The following is a 26,784-nucleotide window of genomic DNA, read 5'->3' as shown; positions in this document are numbered from 1 at the left end:
AACTTTGTTAAAAGTGCAAAACAAACAAAGATGGACAATATTTTTATTAAATTAATTTTGTCAGTTTGTAATATTTTATATGTATATAGTGATAATGAGATAAACGGATGTTTATGAAATAAACATGATTGATGAATAAATTATTTTACATAAAACACAAGCATAATTTTAAGCTGTATTTATTGAACTGCTATCCACTATAACTATTATTATACAGTGTACCAACTTGCTACATTATCTGACTACCTATACAGTTTATAAACTATTACTGTTAACCCTTGGGTATAACAGATGGCACAGCTTGAACTCATTTGTTCATTACCTGGTTATTGATTCTTTGAACAATAACTTCCTGTTAGATTTTACTTTTTTGTATCATGCTAGATGGGTCGGTTATATCTAAAAGTGACTACTGTAGTAAGTTTACGGACTGACAATGCTGAAATCCAGGGTTCGATTTCCTGCAGTGGCTATAGCAAGTAGCTCGATGTGTCTTTGCTCTAAAATAACCAGACAATAAATTTAAATTTGAAATGGATGTAGAATGTATAAATTTAATTTTTCAGTTTATTTAAACTTTTTATAAGAACAAAGTTTAGGCTTAAAAATGGCTTAAAATATTCCATTAATACAAGCTACATAGTAAGTGTCTACCATTTGTGGTTTTATATACATTTGTGAATAACTATTATTAATAAATCTCTATAAACTGATTTCCAAAAAAATATCACATGATAATCAACAGAGAGATTAAAAAGTTGTGTATCCAAAGTTTGATTACTGATTGAGTGACCAATAAAATGTTAGAAAGGACTCACTACTTGAGTTTGTTCGTTGAAAGTATTTGAAGTAGTCCTTACTTACTTAGAAGTAGTGAGTGAGTAATAACTAATAGTAATATCTGAATTCTCAGACCACAACTTACGAACAAGTTGGTTTTCAGCAGTCCTGTTATACTTTGATAGATCAGCCTGAATGTGATATTTATATATATACATTTAAACTAGAGATATTCAGTATGTAGAAATAACGTTTATTTTATATCTGTGTATTTGGTGAGTGTGCTGGTTGTTGTTCAACTGTTTAAGTTCTTGATAGTTGACCAGCTAACAGTTTGTTGTTTTGTTTAAGTATTCCTCAGTTTAGTTTATGGTCTTGTTTGGGGGTACTGTTCAGTTGGATAACTTTGTATTTTGTTCTAGAGAGGTTATAAGTTTCTTTGATAAACTATTGTTGTTTGAGACTCGTACACTTGAGTGGCAGTGTATTTTACTTGTCTGTTTCTAGAACAAAGTATTTCTTTTAGGGGGGTGTATATTTTTGTGACAGATAAATCCAACTTGTTCTGAACTCTCATATTTGTAAGCATTAAAAATAAGCAACAGGAAACTTCTGTAACTGTAATTATTACTGTGTTACAGTAATAGTAAAATGTAATACTGTTATAAACAAATATGTTTTTCCATAGGATTTGTCCATGCATACTGCCAATACCAATAACAGTTCCCTGATTTTGGCCAATGATCCAGACGCTGATCGACTAGCTATTGCAGAAAAACTACCAAGGTAACTAAGTGTTCCGTAACATTCAATAAGAAAAACCTGAAGAAGAAATACTTTAACAAATAAGTATACCGAAAGAAACAGCTCATTTCTAATTCTTCAAGCAGAATTAACATTAAGAATTTTTTTTTAGAAATGTACAATATGGTTTGTAAAAAAAAAAAAAAGTGTAATATTAATCAACAAAATTTATTAAGTCCATTGGAGTATTTTTATTTGGTGTTTGTAATTAATATTGTGTGTTATAATAATGATAAACTATTTAGAGATTCATACTTTGTTTAAAAACATGGTCTTATGTATTTCAAATATGAACAAAATGTTATAACGTTGTACTTTTATTTTCTGTGTAATTCGTTTTTATTCAGTAAATTATTCTGTCAATAACTGTCAAATGTAAGTTACTGACAGAGTAATTTATTTGTGTTTAATGTTGAAATATTTATTGAATCCATAATGTGTTATTAATAAGTAACTTGTGTTGTTGTTAACAAATGAATACTCTGTAATGCTAGTATTATGGGTTGTATTATTATTTTTACTGTTCAGTGGAGAATGGAAGGTCTTCACTGGCAACGAAACTGGAGCTCTTCTTGGCTGGTGGTTGTGGTATTGCCACAAGCAGGGTTCAGAGGTCAAAGGTCAGCAAAGAGTTTGTTACATCTGTCAAGGCTTGTCTTGTTTACTAATATACCTCAGTTAACACATCATTTTATTAAACAAAACCTGTTTAACTCTGTTGGTGTTGTAGTGCAGGAACTCAAAAGGACTGAAAGTACCACACCAACAGACTTTATTATACAGTTCTTCTAACTGTGGAAAGGAAATGTCTCATTTTACACACATCTTAGTGAAAGTTCAACTTTGTAAAAAAGGGTTTTATCTATTACTTTTCAAACTCAGTTTTATCTCCAGAGAAATAGTTGGTTGATAAATGAAATCATTTGTAATTATGGACAAATGTCCATTTGGTACCATTTAGAAGAATATGTTCACTTGTGTCAGACGTGACTTCAAATTGTTAAGGTTACAGTGTAATACACTAACTAATATCATACTGAAATAATAATAATGTTCATAGTTTTAACAATCCTATATGACAGAATATAATTTAATAGTCATTTTATAACAGATTGACAGAATATAATTTTAGTCACCTTATAAATGATTCACAGAATATAATTCAGTAATCACCTTGTAACAGATTGACAGAATATAATTTAGTAATAAATAAAATTTAGTAATCACCTTGTAACAGATTGACAGAATATAATTTAGTAATCACCTTATAAATGATTCACAGAATATAATTCAGTAATCACCTTGTAACAGATTGACAGAATAACATTTAGTAGTCGCCTTGTAACAGATAGACAGAATATAATTTAGTAATCACCTTGTAACAGATTGACAGAATATAATTTAGTAATCACCTTATAAATGATTCACAGAATATAATTCAGTAATCACCTTGTAACAGATTGACAGAATAAAATTTAGTAATCACCTTGTAACAGATTGACAGAATATAATTTAGTAATCACCTTATAAATGATTCACAGAATATAATTCAGTAATCACCTTGTAACAGATTGACAGAATATAATTTAGTAATCACCTTGTAACAGATTGACAGAATATAATTTAGTAATCACCTTGTAACAGATTGACAGAATATAATTTAGTAATCACCTTGTAACAGATTGACAGAATATAATTTAGTAATCACCTTGTAACAGATTGACAGAAAATAATTTAGTAATCACCTTGTAACAGATTGACAGAATATAATTTAGTAATCACCTTGTAACAGATTGACAGAATAAAATTTAGTAATCACCTTGTAACAGATTGACAGAATAAAATTTAGTAATCACCTTGTAACGAATTGACAGAATATAATTCAGTAATCACCTTGTAACAGATTGACAGAATATAATTCAGTAATCACCTTGTAACAGATTGACAGAATATAATTTAGTAATCACCTTGTAACAGATTGACAGAATATAATTTAGTAGTCATCTTGTAACAGATTGACAGAATATAATTTAGTAATCACCTTGTAACAGATTGACAGAATATAATTTAGTAATCACCTTGTAACAGATTGACAGAATAAAATTTAGTAATCACCTTGTAACAGATTGACAGAATAAAATTTAGTAATCACCTTGTAACAGATTGACAGAATATAATTTAGTAATCACCTTGTAACAGATTGACAGAATATAATTTAGTAATCACCTTGTAACAGATTGACAGAATCTAATTTAGTAATCACCTTGTAACAGATTGACAGAATAAAATTTAGTAATCACCTTGTAACAGATTGACAGAATAAAATTTAGTAATCACCTTGTAACGAACTGACAGAATATAATTCAGTAATCACCTTGTAACAGATTGACAGAATATAATTTAGTAATCACCTTGTAACAGATTGACAGAATATAATTTAGTGGTCATTTTGTAACAGATTGACAGAATATAATTTAGTAATCACCTTGTAACAGATTGACAGAATATAATTTAGTAATCACCTTGTAACAGATTGACAGAATATAATTTAGTAATCACCTTGTAACAGATTGACAGAATATAATTTAGTAATCACCTTGTAACAGATTGACAGAATAAAATTTAGTAGTCACCTTGTAACAGATTGACAGAATATAATTTAGTAATCACCTTGTAACAGATTGACAGAATATAATTTAGTAATCACCTTGTAACAGATTGACAGAAAATAATTTAGTAATCACCTTGTAACAGATTGACAGAAAATAATTTAGTAATCACCTTGTAACAGATTGACAGAATAAAATTTAGTAGTCACCTTGTAATAGATTGACAGAATATAATTTAGTAGTCACCTTGTAACAGATTGACAGAATATAATTTAGTAATCATCTTGTAATAGATTGACAGAATATAATTTAGTAATCACCTTATAAATGATTCACAGAATATAATTCAGTAATCACCTTGTAACAGATTGACAGAATAAAATTTAGTAATCACCTTGTAACAGATTGACAGAATATAATTTAGTAATCACCTTGTAACAGATTGACAGAATATAATTTAGTAATCACCTTGTAACAGATTGACAGAATATAATTCAGTAATCACCTTGTAACAGATTGACAGAATAAAATTTAGTAGTCACCTTGTAACAGATTGACAGAATATAATTTAGTAATCACCTTGTAACAGATTGACAGAATATAATTTAGTAATCACCTTGTAACAGATTGACAGAATATAATTTAGTAATCACCTTGTAACAGATTGACAGAATATAATTTAGTAATCACCTTGTAACAGATTGACAGAATATAATTTAGTAATCACCTTATAAATGATTCACAGAATATAATTCAGTAATCACCTTGTAACAGATTGACAGAATAACATTTAGTAGTCGCCTTGTAACAGATAGACAGAATATAATTTAGTAATCACCTTGTAACAGATTGACAGAATATAATTTAGTAATCACCTTGTAACAGATTGACAGAATAACATTTAGTAGTCGCCTTGTAACAGATAGACAGAATATAATTTAGTAATCACCTTGTAACAGATTGACAGAATATAATTTAGTAATCACCTTATAAATGATTCACAGAATATAATTCAGTAATCACCTTGTAACAGATTGACAGAATAAAATTTAGTAATCACCTTGTAACAGATTGACAGAATATAATTTAGTAATCACCTTATAAATGATTCACAGAATATAATTCAGTAATCACCTTGTAACAGATTGACAGAATAACATTTAGTAGTCGCCTTGTAACAGATAGACAGAATATAATTTAGTAATCACCTTGTAATAGATTGACAGAATATAATTTAGTAATCACCTTATAAATGATTCACAGAATATAATTCAGTAATCACCTTGAAACAGATTGACAGAATAACATTTAGTAGTCGCCTTGTAACAGATAGACAGAATATAATTTAGTAATCACCTTGTAACAGATTGACAGAATATAATTTAGTAATCACCTTGTAACAGATTGACAGAATATAATTTAGTAATCACCTTGTAACAGATTGACAGAATATAATTTAGTAATCACCTTGTAACAGATTGACAGAATATAATTTAGTAATCACCTTGTAACAGATTGACAGAAAATAATTTAGTAATCACCTTGTAACAGATTGACAGAATATAATTTAGTAATCACCTTGTAACAGATTGACAGAATAAAATTTAGTAATCACCTTGTAACAGATTGACAGAATAAAATTTAGTAATCACCTTGTAACGAATTGACAGAATATAATTCAGTAATCACCTTGTAACAGATTGACAGAATATGATTCAGTAATCACCTTGTAACAGATTGACAGAATATAATTTAGTAATCACCTTGTAACAGATTGACAGAATATAATTTAGTAGTCACCTTGTAACAGATTGACAGAATATAATTTAGTAATCACCTTGTAACAGATTGACAGAATATAATTTAGTAATCACCTTGTAACAGATTGACAGAATAAAATTTAGTAATCACCTTGTAACAGATTGACAGAATAAAATTTAGTAATCACCTTGTAACAGATTGACAGAATAAAATTTAGTAATCACCTTGTAACAGATTGACAGAATATAATTTAGTAATCACCTTGTAACAGATTGACAGAATAAAATTTAGTAATCACCTTGTAACAGATTGACAGAATAAAATTTAGTAATCACCTTGTAACAATTGACAGAATATAATTCAGTAATCACCTTGTAACAGATTGACAGAATATAATTTAGTAATCACCTTGTAACAGATTGACAGAATATAATTTAGTAGTCATTTTGTAACAGATTGACAGAATATAATTTAGTAATCACCTTGTAACAGATTGACAGAATATAATTTAGTAATCACCTTGTAACAGATTGACAGAATATAATTTAGTAATCACCTTGTAACAGATTGACAGAATAAAATTTAGTAGTCACCTTGTAACAGATTGACAGAATATAATTTAGTAATCACCTTGTAACAGATTGACAGAATATAATTTAGTAATCACCTTGTAACAGATTGACAGAAAATAATTTAGTAATCACCTTGTAACAGATTGACAGAAAATAATTTAGTAATCACCTTGTAACAGATTGACAGAATAAAATTTAGTAGTCACCTTGTAATAGATTGACAGAATATAATTTAGTAGTCACCTTGTAATAGATTGACAGAATATAATTTAGTAGTCACCTTGTAATAGATTGACAGAATATAATTTAGTAATCACCTTATAAATGATTCACAGAATATAATTCAGTAATCACCTTGTAACAGATTGACAGAATAAAATTTAGCAATCACCTTGTAACAGATTGACAGAATATAATTTGGTAATCACCTTGTAACAGATTGACAGAATATAATTTAGTAATCACCTTGTAACAGATTGACAGAATATAATTCAGTAATCACCTTGTAACAGATTGACAGAATAAAATTTAGTAGTCACCTTGTAACAGATTGACAGAATATAATTTAGTAATCACCTTGTAACAGATTGACAGAATATAATTTAGTAATCACCTTGTAACAGATTGACAGAATATAATTCAGTAATCACCTTGTAACAGATTGACAGAATATAATTTAGTAATCACCTTGTAACAGATTGACAGAATATAATTTAGTAATCACCTCGTTAGAGATTGACAGAATATAATTTAGCAATCACCTTGTAACAGATTGACAGAATATAATTTAGTAATCACCTTGTAACAGATTGACAGAATATAATTTAGTAATCACCTTGTAACAGATTGACAGAATATAATTTAGTAATCACCTTGTAACAGATTGACAGAATATAATTTAGTAATCACCTTGTAACAGATTGACAGAATAAAATTTAGTAATCACCTTGTAACAGATTGACAGAATAAAATTTAGTAATCACCTTGTAACAGATTGACAGAATAAAATTTAGTAATCACCTTGTAACAGATTGACAGATTATAATTTAGTAATCACCTTGTAACAGATTGACAGAATATAATTTAGTAATCACCTTGTAACAGATTGACAGAATATAATTTAGTAATCACCTTGTAACAGATTGACAGAATATAATTTAGTAGTCACCTTGTAACAGATTGACGGAATATAATTTAGTAGTCACCTTCTAACAGATTGACAGAATATAATTTAGTAATCACCTTGTAACAGATTGACAGAATAAAATTTAGTAATCACCTTGTAACAGATTGACAGAATATAATTTAGTAATCACCTTATAAATGATTCACAGAATATAATTCAGTAATCACCTTGTAACAGATTGACAGAATAACATTTAGTAGTCGCCTTGTAACAAATAGACAGAATATAATTTAGTAATCACCTTGTAACAGATTGACAGAATATAATTTAGTAATCACCTTATAAATGATTCACAGAATATAATTCAGTAATCACCTTGTAACAGATTGACAGAATAAAATTTAGTAATCACCTTGTAACAGATTGACAGAATATAATTTAGTAATCACCTTATAAATGATTCACAGAATATAATTCAGTAATCACCTTGTAACAGATTGACAGAATAACATTTAGTAGTCGCCTTGTAACAGATAGACAGAATATAATTTAGTAATCACCTTGTAATAGATTGACAGAATATAATTTAGTAATCACCTTATAAATGATTCACAGAATATAATTCAGTAATCACCTTGTAACAGATTGACAGAATAACATTTAGTAGTCGCCTTGTAACAGATAGACAGAATATAATTTAGTAATCACCTTGTAACAGATTGACAGAATATAATTTAGTAATCACCTTGTAACAGATTGACAGAATATAATTTAGTAATCACCTTGTAACAGATTGACAGAATATAATTTAGTAATCACCTTGTAACAGATTGACAGAAAATAATTTAGTAATCACCTTGTAACAGATTGACAGAATATAATTTAGTAATCACCTTGTAACAGATTGACAGAATAAAATTTAGTAATCACCTTGTAACAGATTGACAGAATATAATTTAGTAATCACCTTGTAACAGATTGACAGAATAAAATTTAGTAATCACCTTGTAACAGATTGACAGAATAAAATTTAGTAATCACCTTGTAACAGATTGACAGAATATAATTTAGTAATCACCTTGTAACAGATTGACAGAATATAATTTAGTAATCACCTTGTAACAGATTGACAGAATATAATTTAGTAATCACCTTGTAACAGATTGACAGAATATAATTTAGTAGTCATCTTGTAACAGATTGACAGAATATAATTTAGTAATCACCTTGTAACAGATTGACAGAATATAATTTAGTAATCACCTTGTAACAGATTGACAGAATAAAATTTAGTAATCACCTTGTAACAGATTGACAGAATAAAATTTAGTAATCACCTTGTAACAGATTGACAGAATATAATTTAGTAATCACCTTGTAACAGATTGACAGAATCTAATTTAGTAATCACCTTGTAACAGATTGACAGAATAAAATTTAGTAATCACCTTGTAACAGATTGACAGAATAAAATTTAGTAATCACCTTGTAACGAACTGACAGAATATAATTCAGTAATCACCTTGTAACAGATTGACAGAATATAATTTAGTAATCACCTTGTAACAGATTGACAGAATATAATTTAGTAATCATTTTGTAACAGATTGACAGAATATAATTTAGTAATCACCTTGTAACAGATTGACAGAATATAATTTAGTAATCACCTTGTAACAGATTGACAGAATATAATTTAGTAATCACCTTGTAACAGATTGACAGAATAAAATTTAGTAGTCACCTTGTAACAGATTGACAGAATATAATTTAGTAATCACCTTGTAACAGATTGACAGAATATAATTTAGTAATCACCTTGTAACAGATTGACAGAAAATAATTTAGTAATCACCTTGTAACAGATTGACAGAAAATAATTTAGTAATCACCTTGTAACAGATTGACAGAATAAAATTTAGTAGTCACCTTGTAATAGATTGACAGAATATAATTTAGTAGTCACCTTGTAACAGATTGACAGAATATAATTTGGTAATCACCTTGTAACAGATTGACAGAATATAATTTAGTAATCACCTTGTAACAGATTGACAGAATATAATTCAGTAATCACCTTGTAACAGATTGACAGAATAAAATTTAGTAGTCACCTTGTAACAGATTGACAGAATATAATTTAGTAATCACCTTGTAACAGATTGACAGAATATAATTTAGTAATCACCTTGTAACAGATTGACAGAATATAATTCAGTAATCACCTTGTAACAGATTGACAGAATATAATTTAGTAATCACCTTGTAACAGATTGACAGAATATAATTTAGTAATCACCTCGTTAGAGATTGACAGAATATAATTTAGTAATCACCTCGTTAGAGATTGACAGAATATAATTTAGCAATCACCTTGTAACAGATTGACAGAATATAATTTAGCAATCACCTTGTAACAGATTGACAGAATATAATTTAGTAATCACCTTGTAACAGATTGACAGAATATAATTTAGTAGTCACCTTGTAACAGATTGACAGAATCTAATTTAGTAATCACCTTGTAACAGATTGACAGAATAAAATTTAGTAATCACCTTGTAATAGATTGACAGAATATAATTTAGTAATCACCTTATAAATGATTCACAGAATATAATTCAGTAATCACCTTGTAACAGATTGACAGAATAAAATTTAGTAGTCGCCTTGTAACAGATTGACAGAATATAATTTAGTAATCACCTTGTAACAGATTGACAGAATATAATTTAGTAATCACCTTGTAACAGATTGACAGAATATAATTTAGTAATCACCTTGTAACAGATTGACAGAATAAAATTTAGTAATCACCTTGTAACAGATTGACAGAATATAATTTAGTAATCACCTTGTAACAGATTGACAGAATATAATTTAGTAATCACCTTGTAACAGATTGACAGAATATAATTTAGTAATCACCTTGTAACAGATTGACAGAATAAAATTTAGTAATCACCTTGTAACAGATTGACAGAATAAAATTTAGTAATCACCTTGTAACAATTGACAGAATAAAATTTAGTAATCACCTTGTAACAGATTGACAGAATATAATTCAGTAATCACCTTGCAACAGATTGACAGAATATAATTCAGTAATCACCTTGCAACAGATTGACAGAATATAATTTAGTAATCACCTTGTAACAGATTGACAGAATATAATTTAGTAGTCATCTTGTAACAGATTGACAGAATATAATTTAGTAATCTCCTTGTAACAGATTGACAGAATATAATTTAGTAATCACCTTGTAACAGATTGACAGAATATAATTTAGTAATCACCTTGTAACAGATTGACAGAATAAAATTTAGTAGTCACCTTGTAACAGATTGACAGAATATAATTTAGTAATCACCTTGTAACAGATTGACAGAATAAAATTTAGTAATCACCTTGTAACAGATTGACAGAATAAAATTTAGTAATCACCTTGTAACAGATTGACAGAATAAAATTTAGTAATCACCTTGTAACAGATTGACAGAATAAAATTTAGTAATCACCTTGTAACAGATTGACAGAATCTAATTTAGTAATCACCTTGTAACAGATTGACAGAATATAATTTAGTAATCACCTTGTAACAGATTGACAGAATATAATTTAGTAATCACCTTGTAACAGATTGACAGAATATAATTTAGTAATCACCTTGTAACAGATTGACAGAATAAAATGTAGTAGTCACCTTGTAACAGATTGACGGAATATAATTTAGTATTCACCTTTTATCAGATTGACAGAATATAATTTAGTATTCACCTTGTAACAGATTGACAGAATATAATTTAGTAGTCACCTTGTAACAGATTGACAGAATATAATTTAGTAGTCACCTTGTAACAGATTGACAGAATATAATTTAGTAGTCACCTTGTAACAGATTGACAGAATATAATTTAGTAGTCACCTTGTAACAGATTGACGGAATATAATTTAGTAGTCACCTTGTAACAGATTGACGGAATATAATTTAGTAGTCACCTTGTAACAGATTGACGGAATATAATTTAGTAGTCACCTTGTAACAGATTGACAGAATATAATTTAGTAGTCACCTTGTAACAGATTGACAGAATATAATTTAGTAATCACCTTGTAACAGATTGACAGAATATAATTTAGTAGTCACCTTGTAACAGATTGACAGAATAAAATTTAGTAGTCACCTTGTAACAAATTGACAGAATAAAATTTAGTAGTCATCTTGTAACAGATTGACAGAATAAAATTTAGTAGTCACCTTGTAACAGATTGACAGAATATAATTTAGTAATCACCTTGTAACATATTGACAGAATATAATTTAGTAATCACCTTGTATCAGATTGACAGAAAATAATTTAGTAATCACCTTGCAACAGATTGACAGAAAATAATTTAGTAATCACCTTGTAACAGATTGACAGAAAATAATTTAGTAATCACCTTGTAACAGATTGACAGAATATAATTTAGTAATCACCTTGTAACAGATTGACAGAATATAATTTAGTAATCACCTTGTAACAGATTGACAGAATAAAATTTAGTAATCACCTTGTAACAGATTGACAGAATATAATTTAGTAATCACCTTGTAACAGATTGACAGAATCTAATTTAGTAATCACCTTGTAACAGATTGACAGAATAAAATTTAGTAATCACCTTGTAACAGATTGACAGAATAAAATTTAGTAATCACCTTGTAACGAACTGACAGAATATAATTCAGTAATCACCTTGTAACAGATTGACAGAATATAATTTAGTAATCACCTTGTAACAGATTGACAGAATATAATTTAGTAGTCATTTTGTAACAGATTGACAGAATATAATTTAGTAATCACCTTGTAACAGATTGACAGAATATAATTTAGTAATCACCTTGTAACAGATTGACAGAATATAATTTAGTAATCACCTTGTAACAGATTGACAGAATAAAATTTAGTAGTCACCTTGTAACAGATTGACAGAATATAATTTAGTAATCACCTTGTAACAGATTGACAGAATATAATTTAGTAATCACCTTGTAACAGATTGACAGAAAATAATTTAGTAATCACCTTGTAACAGATTGACAGAAAATAATTTAGTAATCACCTTGTAACAGATTGACAGAATAAAATTTAGTAGTCACCTTGTAATAGATTGACAGAATATAATTTAGTAGTCACCTTGTAATAGATTGACAGAATATAATTTAGTAATCACCTTATAAATGATTCACAGAATATAATTCAGTAATCACCTTGTAACAGATTGACAGAATGAAATTTAGCAATCACCTTGTAACAGATTGACAGAATATAATTTGGTAATCACCTTGTAACAGATTGACAGAATATAATTTAGTAATCACCTTGTAACAGATTGACAGAATATAATTCAGTAATCACCTTGTAACAGATTGACAGAATAAAATTTAGTAGTCACCTTGTAACAGATTGACAGAATATAATTTAGTAATCACCTTGTAACAGATTGACAGAATATAATTTAGTAATCACCTTGTAACAGATTGACAGAATATAATTTAGTAATCACCTTGTAACAGATTGACAGAATATAATTTAGTAATCACCTTGTAACAGATTGACAGAATATAATTTAGTAATCACCTCGTTAGAGATTGACAGAATATAATTTAGCAATCACCTTGTAACAGATTGACAGAATATAATTTAGCAATCACCTTGTAACAGATTGACAGAATATAATTTAGTAATCACCTTGTAACAGATTGACAGAATATAATTTAGTAGTCACCTTGTAACAGATTGACAGAATCTAATTTAGTAATCACCTTGTAACAGATTGACAGAATAAAATTTAGTAATCACCTTGTAACAGATTGACAGAATAAAATTTAGTAATCACCTTGTAACAGATTGACATAATAAAATTTAGTATTCGCCTTGTATCAGATTGACGGATTATAATTTAGTAGTCACCTTGTAACAGATTGACGGAATATAATTTAGTAGTCACCTTGTAACAGATTGACGGAATATAATTTAGTAGTCACCTTGTAACAGATTGACAGAATATAATTTAGTAATCACCTTGTAACAGATTGACAGAATATAATTTAGTAATCACCTTGTAACAGATTGACAGAATATAATTTAGTAATCACCTTGTAACAGATTGACAGAATAAAATTTAGTAATCACCTTGTAACAGATTGACAGAATATAATTTAGTAATCACCTTATAAATGATTCACAGAATATAATTCAGTAATCACCTTGTAACAGATTGACAGAATAACATTTAGTAGTCGCCTTGTAACAAATAGACAGAATATAATTTAGTAATCACCTTGTAACAGATTGACAGAATATAATTTAGTAATCACCTTATAAATGATTCACAGAATATAATTCAGTAATCACCTTGTAACAGATTGACAGAATAAAATTTAGTAATCACCTTGTAACAGATTGACAGAATATAATTTAGTAATCACCTTATAAATGATTCACAGAATATAATTCAGTAATCACCTTGTAACAGATTGACAGAATAACATTTAGTAGTCGCCTTGTAACAGATAGACAGAATATAATTTAGTAATCACCTTGTAATAGATTGACAGAATATAATTTAGTAATCACCTTATAAATGATTCACAGAATATAATTCAGTAATCACCTTGTAACAGATTGACAGAATAACATTTAGTAATCACCTTGTAACAGATTGACAGAATATAATTTAGTAATCACCTTGTAACAGATTGACAGAATATAATTTAGTAATCACCTTGTAACAGATTGACAGAATATAATTTAGTAATCACCTTGTAACAGATTGACAGAATATAATTTAGTAATCACCTTGTAACAGATTGACAGAATATAATTTAGTAATCACCTTGTAACAGATTGACAGAAATAATTTAGTAATCACCTTGTAACAGATTGACAGAATATAATTTAGTAATCACCTTGTAACAGATTGACAGAATAAAATTTAGTAATCACCTTGTAACAGATTGACAGAATATAATTTAGTAATCACCTTGTAACAGATTGACAGAATAAAATTTAGTAATCACCTTGTAACAGATTGACAGAATAAAATTTAGTAATCACCTTGTAACGATTGACAGAATATAATTCAGTAATCACCTTGTAACAGATTGACAGAATATAATTTAGTAATCACCTTGTAACAGATTGACAGAATATAATTTAGTAATCACCTTGTAACAGATTGACAGAATATAATTTAGTAGTCACCTTGTAACAGATTGACAGAATATAATTTAGTAATCACCTTGTAACAGATTGACAGAATATAATTTAGTAATCACCTTGTAACAGATTGACAGAATAAAATTTAGTAATCACCTTGTAACAGATTGACAGAATAAAATTTAGTAATCACCTTGTAACAGATTGACAGAATATAATTTAGTAATCACCTTGTAACAGATTGACAGAATATAATTTAGTAATCACCTTGTAACAGATTGACAGAATAAAATTTAGTAATCACCTTGTAACAGATTGACAGAATAAAATTTAGTAATCACCTTGTAACAGATTGACAGAATATAATTCAGTAATCACCTTGTAACAGATTGACAGAATATAATTTAGTAATCACCTTGTAACAGATTGACAGAATATAATTTAGTGGTCATTTTGTAACAGATTGACAGAATATAATTTAGTAATCACCTTGTAACAGATTGACAGAATATAATTTAGTAATCACCTTGTAACAGATTGACAGAATATAATTTAGTAATCACCTTGTAACAGATTGACAGAATAAAATTTAGTAGTCACCTTGTAACAGATTGACAGAATATAATTTAGTAATCACCTTGTAACAGATTGACAGAATATAATTTAGTAATCACCTTGTAACAGATTGACAGAAAATAATTTAGTAATCACCTTGTAACAGATTGACAGAAAATAATTTAGTAATCACCTTGTAACAGATTGACAGAATAAAATTTAGTAGTCACCTTGTAACAGATTGACAGAATATAATTTAGTAGTCACCTTGTAACAGATTGACAGAATATAATTTAGTAATCACCTTGTAACAGATTGACAGAATATAATTTAGTAATCACCTTGTAACAGATTGACAGAATATAATTCAGTAATCACCTTGTAACAGATTGACAGAATAAAATTTAGTAGTCACCTTGTAACAGATTGACAGAATATAATTTAGTAATCACCTTGTAACAGATTGACAGAATATAATTTAGTAATCACCTTGTAACAGATTGACAGAATATAATTTAGTAATCACCTTGTAACAGATTGACAGAATATAATTTAGTAATCACCTTGTAACAGATTGACAGAATATAATTTAGTAATCACCTTGTAACAGATTGACAGAATATAATTTAGTAATCACCTTGTAACAGATTGACAGAATATAATTTAGTAATCACCTTGTAACAGATTGACAGAATATAATTTAGTAATCACCTTGTAACAGATTGACAGAATATAATTTAGTAATCACCTTGTAACAGATTGACAGAATATAATTTAGTAATCACCTTGTAACAGATTGACAGAATATAATTTAGTAATCACCTTGTAACAGATTGACAGAATAAAATTTAGTAATCACCTTGTAACAGATTGACAGAATAAAATTTAGTAATCACCTTGTAACAGATTGACAGAATAAAATTTAGTAATCACCTTGTAATAGATTGACAGAATATAATTTAGTAATCACCTTATAAATGATTCACAGAATATAATTCAGTAATCACCTTGTAACAGATTGACAGAATAAAATTTAGTAGTCGCCTTGTAACAGATAGACAGAATATAATTTAGTATTCACCTTGTAACAGATTGACAGAATATAATTTAGTAATCACCTTGTAACAGATTGACAGAATATAATTTAGTAATCACCTTGTAACAGATTGACAGAATATAATTTAGTAATCACCTTGTAACAGATTGACAGAATAAAATATAGTAATCACCTTGTAACAGATTGACAGAATATAATTTAGTAATCACCTTGTAACAGATTGACAGAATATAATTTAGTAATCACCTTGTAACAGATTGACAGAATCTAATTTAGTAATCACCTTGTAACAGATTGACAGAATAAAATTTAGTAATCACCTTGTAACAGATTGACAGAATAAAATTTAGTAATCACCTTGTAACGAATTGACAGAATATAATTCAGTAATCACCTTGCAACAGATTGACAGAATATAATTCAGTAATCACCTTGCAACAGATTGACAGAATATAATTTAGTAATCACCTTGTAACAGATTGACAGAATATAATTTAGTAGTCATCTTGTAACAGATTGACAGAATATAATTTAGTAATCACCTTGTAACAGATTGACAGAATATAATTTAGTAATCACCTTGTAACAGATTGACAGAATATAATTTAGTAATCACCTTGTAACAGATTGACAGAATAAAATTTAGTAGTCACCTTGTAACAGATTGACAGAATATAATTTAGTAATCACCTTGTAACAGATTGACAGAATAAAATTTAGTAATCACCTTGTAACAGATTGACAGAATAAAATTTAGTAATCACCTTGTAACAGATTGACAGAATAAAATTTAGTAATCACCTTGTAACAGATTGACAGAATAAAATTTAGTAATCACCTTGTAACAGATTGACAGAATCTAATTTAGTAATCACCTTGTAACAGATTGACAGAATATAATTTAGTAATCACCTTGTAACAGATTGACAGAATAAAATGTAGTAGTCACCTTGTATCAGATTGACAGAATATAATTTAGTATCACCTTGTATCAGATTGACAGAATATAATTTAGTATTTTGTCCTTGTATCAGATTGACAGAATATAATTTAGTAGTCACCTTGTAACAGATTGACAGAATATAATTTAGTAGTCACCTTGTAACAGATTGACGGAATATAATTTAGTAGTCACCTTGTAACAGATTGACAGAATATAATTTAGTAGTCACCTTGTAACAGATTGACAGAATATAATTTAGTAGTCACCTTGTAACAGATTGACAGAATATAATTTAGTAGTCACCTTGTAACAGATTGACAGAATATAATTTAGTAGTCACCTTGTAACAGATTGACAGAATATAATTTAGTAGTCACCTTGTAACAGATTGACGGAATATAATTTAGTAGTCACCTTGTAACAGATTGACGGAATATAATTTAGTAGTCACCTTGTAACAGATTGACAGAATATAATTTAGTAATCACCTTGTAACAGATTGACAGAATATAATTTAGTAATCACCTTGTAACAGATTGACAGAATATAATTTAGTAATCACCTTGTAACAGATTGACAGAATATAATTTAGTAATCACCTTGTAACAGATTGACAGAATATAATTTAGTAATCACCTTGTAACAGATTGACAGAATAAAATTTAGTAATCACCTTGTAACAGATTGACAGAATATAATTTAGTAATCACCTTGTAACAGATTGACAGAATATAATTTAGTAATCACCTTGTAACAGATTGACAGAATATAATTTAGTAATCACCTTGTAACAGATTGACAGAATATAATTTAGTAATCACCTTGTAACAGATTGACAGAATATAATTTAGTAATCACCTTGTAACAGATTGACAGAATATAATTTAGTAATCACCTTGTAACAGATTGACAGAATATAATTTAGTAATCACCTTGTAACAGATTGACAGAATAAAATTTAGTAGTCACCTTGTAACAGATTGACAGAATATAATTTAGTAATCACCTTGTAACAGATTGACAGAATATAATTTAGTAATCACCTTGTAACAGATTGACAGAAAATAATTTAGTAATCACCTTGTAACAGATTGACAGAAAATAATTTAGTAATCACCTTGTAACAGATTGACAGAATAAAATTTAGTAGTCACCTTGTAACAGATTGACAGAATATAATTTAGTAGTCACCTTGTAACAGATTGACAGAATATAATTTAGTAATCACCTTGTAACAGATTGACAGAATATAATTTAGTAATCACCTTGTAACAGATTGACAGAATATAATTTAGTAATCACCTTGTAACAGATTGACAGAATAAAATTTAGTAGTCACCTTGTAACAGATTGACAGAATATAATTTAGTAATCACCTTGTAACAGATTGACAGAATATAATTTAGTAATCACCTTGTAACAGATTGACAGAATATAATTTAGTAATCACCTTGTAACAGATTGACAGAATATAATTTAGTAATCACCTTGTAACAGATTGACAGAATATAATTTAGTAATCACCTCGTTAGAGATTGACAGAATATAATTTAGCAATCACCTTGTAACAGATTGACAGAATATAATTTAGCAATCACCTTGTAACAGATTGACAGAATATAATTTAGTAATCACCTTGTAACAGATTGACAGAATATAATTTAGTAGTCACCTTGTAACAGATTGACAGAATATAATTTAGTAATCACCTTGTAACAGATTGACAGAATAAAATTTAGTAATCACCTTGTAACAGATTGACAGAATAAAATTTAGTAATCACCTTGTAATAGATTGACAGAATATAATTTAGTAATCACCTTATAAATGATTCACAGAATATAATTCAGTAATCACCTTGTAACAGATTGACAGAATAAAATTTAGTAGTCGCCTTGTAACAGATAGACAGAATATAATTTAGTATTCACCTTGTAACAGATTGACAGAATATAATTTAGTAATCACCTTGTAACAGATTGACAGAATATAATTTAGTAATCACCTTGTAACAGATTGACAGAATATAATTTAGTAATCACCTTGTAACAGATTGACAGAATAAAATATAGTAATCACCTTGTAACAGATTGACAGAATATAATTTAGTAATCACCTTGTAACAGATTGACAGAATATAATTTAGTAATCACCTTGTAACAGATTGACAGAATCTAATTTAGTAATCACCTTGTAACAGATTGACAGAATAAAATTTAGTAATCACCTTGTAACAGATTGACAGAATAAAATTTAGTAATCACCTTGTAACGAATTGACAGAATATAATTTAGTAATCACCTTGTAACAGATTGACAGAATATAATTTAGTAATCACCTTGTAACAGATTGACAGAATATAATTTAGTAATCACCTTGTAACAGATTGACAGAATATAATTTAGTAGTCATCTTGTAACAGATTGACAGAATATAATTTAGTAATCACCTTGTAACAGATTGACAGAATATAATTTAGTAATCACCTTGTAACAGATTGACAGAATATAATTTAGTAATCACCTTGTAACAGATTGACAGAATAAAATTTAGTAGTCACCTTGTAACAGATTGACAGAATATAATTTAGTAATCACCTTGTAACAGATTGACAGAATAAAATTTAGTAATCACCTTGTAACAGATTGACAGAATAAAATTTAGTAATCACCTTGTAACAGATTGACAGAATAAAATTTAGTAATCACCTTGTAACAGATTGACAGAATAAAATTTAGTAATCACCTTGTAACAGATTGACAGAATCTAATTTAGTAATCACCTTGTAACAGATTGACAGAATATAATTTAGTAATCACCTTGTAACAGATTGACAGAATATAATTTAGTAATCACCTTGTAACAGATTGACAGAATATAATTTAGTAATCACCTTGTAACAGATTGACAGAATAAAATGTAGTAGTCGTCTTGTATCAGATTGACGGAATATAATTTAGTATTCGTCTTGTATCAGATTGACGGAATATAATTTAGTATTTGTCTTGTATCAGATTGACGGAATATAATTTAGTAGTCACCTTGTAACAGATTGACGGAATATAATTTAGTAGTCACCTTGTAACAGATTGACGGAATATAATTTAGTAGTCACCTTGTAACAGATTGACGGAATATAATTTAGTAGTCACCTTGTAACAGATTGACGGAATATAATTTAGTAGTCACCTTGTAACAGATTGACGGAATATAATTTAGTAGTCACCTTGTAACAGATTGACGGAATATAATTTAGTAGTCACCTTGTAACAGATTGACAGAATATAATTTAGTAGTCACCTTGTAACAGATTGACAGAATATAATTTAGTAATCACCTTGTAACAGATTGACAGAATATAATTTAGTAATCACCTTGTAACAGATTGACAGAATATAATTTAGTAATCACCTTGTAACAGATTGACAGAATATAATTTAGTATTCACCTTGTAACAGATTGACAGAATATAATTTAGTATTCACCTTATAACAGACTGACAGAACATAATTTCCTGAAGTATATCTTAATTAACTCAGTTAGGAGTCTTACCTGAAGAAAAACATCCAATTAACAAAAATGTGAATTATTTATGGTTATTTTGGTAATAGGAAACTCTTGCTGTTAGCATAGGAGTTAGATATATTTATCATTTACAATAATATTGAAAGTGTAAAAAGGTTTAACCTTAATATTTTTATATGCATATAAATGAAACTTGTAAAATTTTCTTTCAGTGTGTAATGTTACTAAGATTTAACTTGTACAGAACTATATCTGTATTGTTACTTAGATTTAACTAGTAAATGAACTGCAACTTTACTGTTACTAGATTTAATTAGTACAGAACTGCAATTTTACTGTTACTTAGATTTAACTAGTTCAGAACTGCAACTTTACTGTTACTTAGATTTAACTAGTACGGAACTGCAACTTTACTGTTACTTAGATTTAATTAGTACAGAACTGCAATTTTACTGTTACTTAGAATTAACTAGTTCAGAACTGCAACTTTACTGTTACTTAGATTTAACTAGTACGGAACTGCAACTTTACTGTTACTTAGATTTAATTAGTACAGAACTGCAATTTTACTGTTACTTAGATTTAACTAGCAGAACTGCAACTTTACTGTTACTTAGATTTAATTAGTACAGAACTGCAATTTTACTGTTACTTAGAATTAACTAGTTCAGAACTGCAACTTTACTGTTACTTAGATTTAACTAGCACGGAACTGCAACTTTACTGTTACTTAGATTTAACTAGCACGGAACTGCAACTTTACTGTTACTTAGATTTAACTCCTACAGAACTGCAACTTTACTGTTACTTAGATTTAACTCTTACAGAACTGTAACTTTACTTATATTTAACTAGTACAGAACTGTAACTTTACTGTTACTTATGTTTTACAGCATCTGATGTATACATGATTTCAAGCACTGTGTCTTCTAAGATTCTTAAAGCAATTGCTAAACGTGAAGGATTCAACTTTGTGGTATGTTAAAATTTTTATGAAAGTTTTAAAGGCAGTTTTACAGCAGAAGTAGTGCAAACATCTTTAATATTAAAAATAATGTAAAATTATTTTGTTACCCTATAATTGATTGTCTAGGCATGTGTTGTTTAGGTATAGAGAAGGTAATTGCTAAATAGAAAAATAGTCCAAATGAGCTGATTTAATGAGGGATTATTTTGAGTCTTGTTTTAATGTCAAGAGACAGATTGTAAACTGTTCTTATGGTTTTACTTTATTTACCATTTTAAATTACCTCCAAGTTATTCAACGAACTGTTACTGTGTTGACATGTTAACATTTATAAAATTGTACCAGCTGTGTGTTACTGTGTTGACATGTTAACATTTGTAAAATTGTACCAGCTGTGTGTTGCTGTGATGACATGTAAAATTCAACCAGCTGTGTGTTGCTGTGATGACATGTTAGCATTTGACATGAGGTATATGTTTCTTTGACATGTTAACATTTGTAAAATTCAACCAGCTGTGTGTTGCTGTGATGACATGTTAGCATTTGTAAAATTCAATGAGGTATATGTTTCTTTGACATGTTAACATTTGTAAAATTCTTAGTACTAGACCCTTCAAATTCATTGTGATCGCATGGTAACATTGTGACACACCTGTCTACAAGTACAGAACAATAATATGTAAAATACTGTTATGTTACAGATAAATATTTTCAAGGTTTATGTAGGAAATCATGAAATATGAAAAGTGTTTGAAAATTAAGTGTTACAAGTCAATAAAAAATAATATATATTCTAGTGTTTGTGTAACCGTCCGAGATGTTAATGTTGTACTTAACAACTGGAGACGTTAGTAACTGTTAATGTTGTGTTCAACAACATGAGACATTAGTAACTGTTAATGTAACTGTTAATGTTGTGTTCAACAACTGGAGACATTAGTAACTGTTAATGTTGTGTTCAACAACTGGAGACATTAGTAACTGTTAATGTTGTGTTCAACAACTGGAGACATTAGTAACTGTTAATGTGCTCAACAACTGGAGACATTAGTAACTGTTAATGTTGTGCTCAACAACTGGAGACGTTAGTAACTGTTAATGTTGTGCTCCTTTAAAGTAAAGATAAAAGATTATTTTGAACCATAACTTTAGAGTAAGTGTCTTTATTAACAAACTGTTAATAAATAGTAAGTGTTAAACGTTAAGCTGTTTTTGTAATACTGGTTGTTATGAACAAAGTTCCAAGTTTTTAACACTTTAAGAAATGTTTATGTTACTTTATATTACTTGCTAACCTGTTCAGTAGTTCTATGGTTAAACAAATGTATTTTATTACTGCAGTACTTTAGGAAACGTTGACAGGATTCAAGTGGATGGGAAACAAGGCGTGGGAACTAATGAACCAAGGAAAAACAGTGTTGTTAGCATTTGAAGAAGCTATTGGTAAAGTTTATATCACATTATTCTGTCAGAAGAACCATATTTCTGGTGAACCTTTGTGAAACTAGTTGTGTGGGCAACTTTCAAACTTAAAGAACTATACTATGAAGAGTTCTGATATGTAAAGCTACAAGTTATATTACTGTGTCCAGAAGTCATTATTATCTGTATATTAAGCTGGTACTGAGTGATGTGTTCTAGTATGGCTACTCTAACGAATAACTCACTGAACAATAGAAACTGTTTCTTCACATCTCTCTATAACACTCTTTGTATATTTTAATTAAATAATGGCTAGTAATCACTTTAAATTAACGTTTTCTTTATTATTTCTTTTAAATATTTGCTGAACTTCTGAATTTTCTCCTTCTGAGTTCTCTGTTCCAGTTTTGTAAAATGTACATGAATCTATGTTGTTGTTCAGGGTACATGTGTGGAACCACCGTGCTGGACAAAGATGGAGTAGGAGCTGCCATGCAGCTAGCACAACTAGCAGCTTACTTAGAGACCCAAGGAAAATCTCTGCGTCAACACTTGGACTTTATTTACAATGAGTAGGTTGGACTTGACTGATGTTATCTCACTCCAAAACTTTATTGGTTAAATGTCTTTGTTTTGATGTCCATTAAAAATAGTGAGAAACAGTGTTTAGTTCTGGAGTTTTTGTTGGTCATTTTCAAATCAAATATGAAAACGTGTTTTGGTATTTTGAACTTACTAATAATTATTGATAATGTATGATTTGAACATTCAGTTCAAGTGTTTGTCAGTATTATAATCTAGTCCTGTTTCACTGGTTATATCGTAGCTCATATTGGAATGATAAAAGCCTGTCCTTAGCTGAAGCAATTGAAGTTTTGACTGCAGATGTTTGAGTTGTTGGATATGTTTTTGTGTTTAATTTGAGAATCCAATAATTAGGAAAATTTACATCTGGAACAACAAAAGTATTGCAAGAAATATACAGAAAGTTTTAAACTATTTCTTACTACCTGTTAAGTTTATTTTTTTAAACCTGTGGGTTTAACTTCTTTTTCCTGGAACAGGTATGGTTACCACGTGTCAAACAACTCTTACTTTATTTGTCACCACCAACCCACTATTGAGGCAATGTTTCATAGGCTCAGAAACTTCAATGGTCCAGAAACAGTAAGTATGAACTGATTAAAACCAGTGAAAGTTTTATATAAATGTTTATTTGTTTTAAACTGCAGATATTTCTGAAGAGATCACTCATTCATCATTAAAATCTAGTCAGACAGACATTGGAGAATAACGTATTGAATGATTTTATATTTTACACAGTTATTTCAAGGTTTCTCATTTCATCAGTGCACATCAATCAAGTGACAGTTTTGACAGTAAATTTAATTCAGAAGGAGTATTCTGTTGTTAAAGATAATGATTTCATAGTCTCGACACTTAATCAAAGATTCTAAGTAGGATTCACTTAGGATTGAATAACAGAAAGTGCTTTCCTTGTTGATCTCATTTGATTGAAAACAAATAATACGATGTGATTGATTCAAGGTTATGTATTTTCAATTATTTTTTTAGAAAAAAGAAATGTACTAGTGAGATAAAACAATACAGAAAAGCCTAAAGCAAATTATTAGTAATTTCACTTCTCATCCAACTGGTGCAGGTTTCATTTAAATAAATAAATTTTGTTATTTGTTTTAAACTTTCAGTTTTCTATCTCTTTATTCCTGTAGTACCCAGACAGTTTGGAGAGTTATGTGATTCAAGGTGTTAGAGACCTTACTACAGGATACGACAGCACTCAACCAGATAAAAAAGCTGCAAGTAGAAATTCGTTTTCTTTATCTTAGGCTTACCATCTGTTCATGTAATGTAATGTGCCAACACTTCAAACACTAAATAATCTGGTGTAGAACCATAAATTCCTACTTTATAGCTTCTTTAGTATTAACATTAGAGTTTAGTTTTGGTGAAACTAATAAAAACTTGTATTTTAAATTATGTCAGGGAATGAAATTGTTTCATTCCTTCTTCCGTGACCTGACAGAATAAAACAACTTGGATGTTTGTTTTGGTAAAGATTTTATTAACTCTTGTTGTAGCTAAAGTAACACAAAATATCCCTACCCCAGTTTTAAGATTTTAACTTTTCACCTCATTACATAAAACTGTTAATATTGCACTAACCCTGTATAAAGATATTAAAGTTGTGCATTTATTTTTGAATATGTAGTTCTTGTAATGAGACTGTTAGTTAGATTGTGACATGAATAAGCTGATAGAAGACTGAAAGAGGATTCTCATTAAATTTTGAGTTATAGAACTTGCACTGTCTGTACGTTTAGCATGTGTGAATCCTGGTTTTCAGGTCAAAGGTTAGAACACTTATGACTTAGTATCTAGTTTTATCACACAGTGACTTTTATTATAAATTTACCAATGAAATATAATTTAGACACAACATCCAATGATTATCTCTCTTTGTTAAAACTACACACGATTAATATGGTAGCACTTAGTAATGTGGAATTCTGTAACCAGGCTGGAAAGAGTTTGAATAGTGAATTTGGGTACATTGGACATGAAAGCTGTTAGTTACTGTCTAATGATGATTGAGATATTTTTACCTCTATCAATATATTGTTTAAGATATATCATTCTTGTAGAATGGCTATAAATAAGGTAAAAGCTACTTATGAAAGTATATGATTTCTAGACTTCTGGGACGTGTGTGAAAGTGAAGATATTTATTTCCAGGTTTTACCTTCTAGCAAGTCAAGCCAGATGATCACATTTTATTTTGAGAATGGTTGTGTTGCTACTCTCCGGACAAGTGGAACTGAGCCAAAGATCAAATATTATACAGAGTTTTGTGCAAAGCCAGGACAAAGGTATATATGTATATTTACCAGACTAACTCTTTAAACCCATGTTTTGCACATTCTGCCAGAATTATTCTCATGACGTCTTAACAGTTATCATCATATGTCATAATATTTTCTTAATTTTGTTTTCCCTTCGACACCAAAGGTACCCACAGGAAGTATTGTGTAGTAGATAGCCTCAAACCTCTTCTGTTGAACATTTGGCAATAGAGGTGTGTGTAGAGAAACAGGTGAGTGGTGAAGTAGTCTTGAATGGTAGGTCATTTGTAGATGTCCATTGATATCATCATCAGCAACTCATAGTGAGTTGACCGTCTCTGAGCAGTTGTTTTCTTTACAACTTGTGTTTTGATGTACTTGATGACAGTGAAGGTGTTACTTATACTTTCTGTGAACAGAACTCTGCAACAGTCAAGTTGTGTTGAGCTATCATAGATACTGTATATATCATGCCTTTCTTTGTAAGTCATTATTTGTACATGACTTATCTTACAAAAATACTTCAGCCCAAGCATTACCTTGGGCTCTTGTAGTGGTCATAAATCTAGGAGGTAGATCAGGTCTAGCTG

General features: G+C 28.8%; 1 pseudogene across 1 annotated transcript in view; it reads left to right on the top strand.

Moving 5' to 3' along the window:
- LOC143242025 (phosphopentomutase-like) overlaps positions 1 to 26,255 on the top strand; it is a 40,105-nt pseudogene extending 13,850 nt beyond the window's left edge. The window contains exons 6-13 of the transcript XR_013022385.1: positions 1,469 to 1,566; positions 2,113 to 2,204; positions 21,835 to 21,917; positions 23,258 to 23,351; positions 23,773 to 23,902; positions 24,395 to 24,497; positions 25,064 to 25,150; positions 26,088 to 26,255. The product of XR_013022385.1 is annotated as a phosphopentomutase-like (transcript). The remainder of the gene's footprint in view (positions 1 to 1,468; positions 1,567 to 2,112; positions 2,205 to 21,834; positions 21,918 to 23,257; positions 23,352 to 23,772; positions 23,903 to 24,394; positions 24,498 to 25,063; positions 25,151 to 26,087) is intronic.
- Positions 26,256 to 26,784: the final 529 nt, after the last annotated feature.

The sequence above is a fragment of the Tachypleus tridentatus genome, unplaced genomic scaffold (assembly GCF_004210375.1).
Source record: "Tachypleus tridentatus isolate NWPU-2018 unplaced genomic scaffold, ASM421037v1 Hic_cluster_1, whole genome shotgun sequence".
Taxonomy (NCBI): Eukaryota; Metazoa; Arthropoda; class Merostomata; order Xiphosura; family Limulidae; genus Tachypleus; species Tachypleus tridentatus.
Note: the sequence above shows the minus strand (reverse complement) of the source record. Positions and strands in the feature narration are given on the sequence as shown.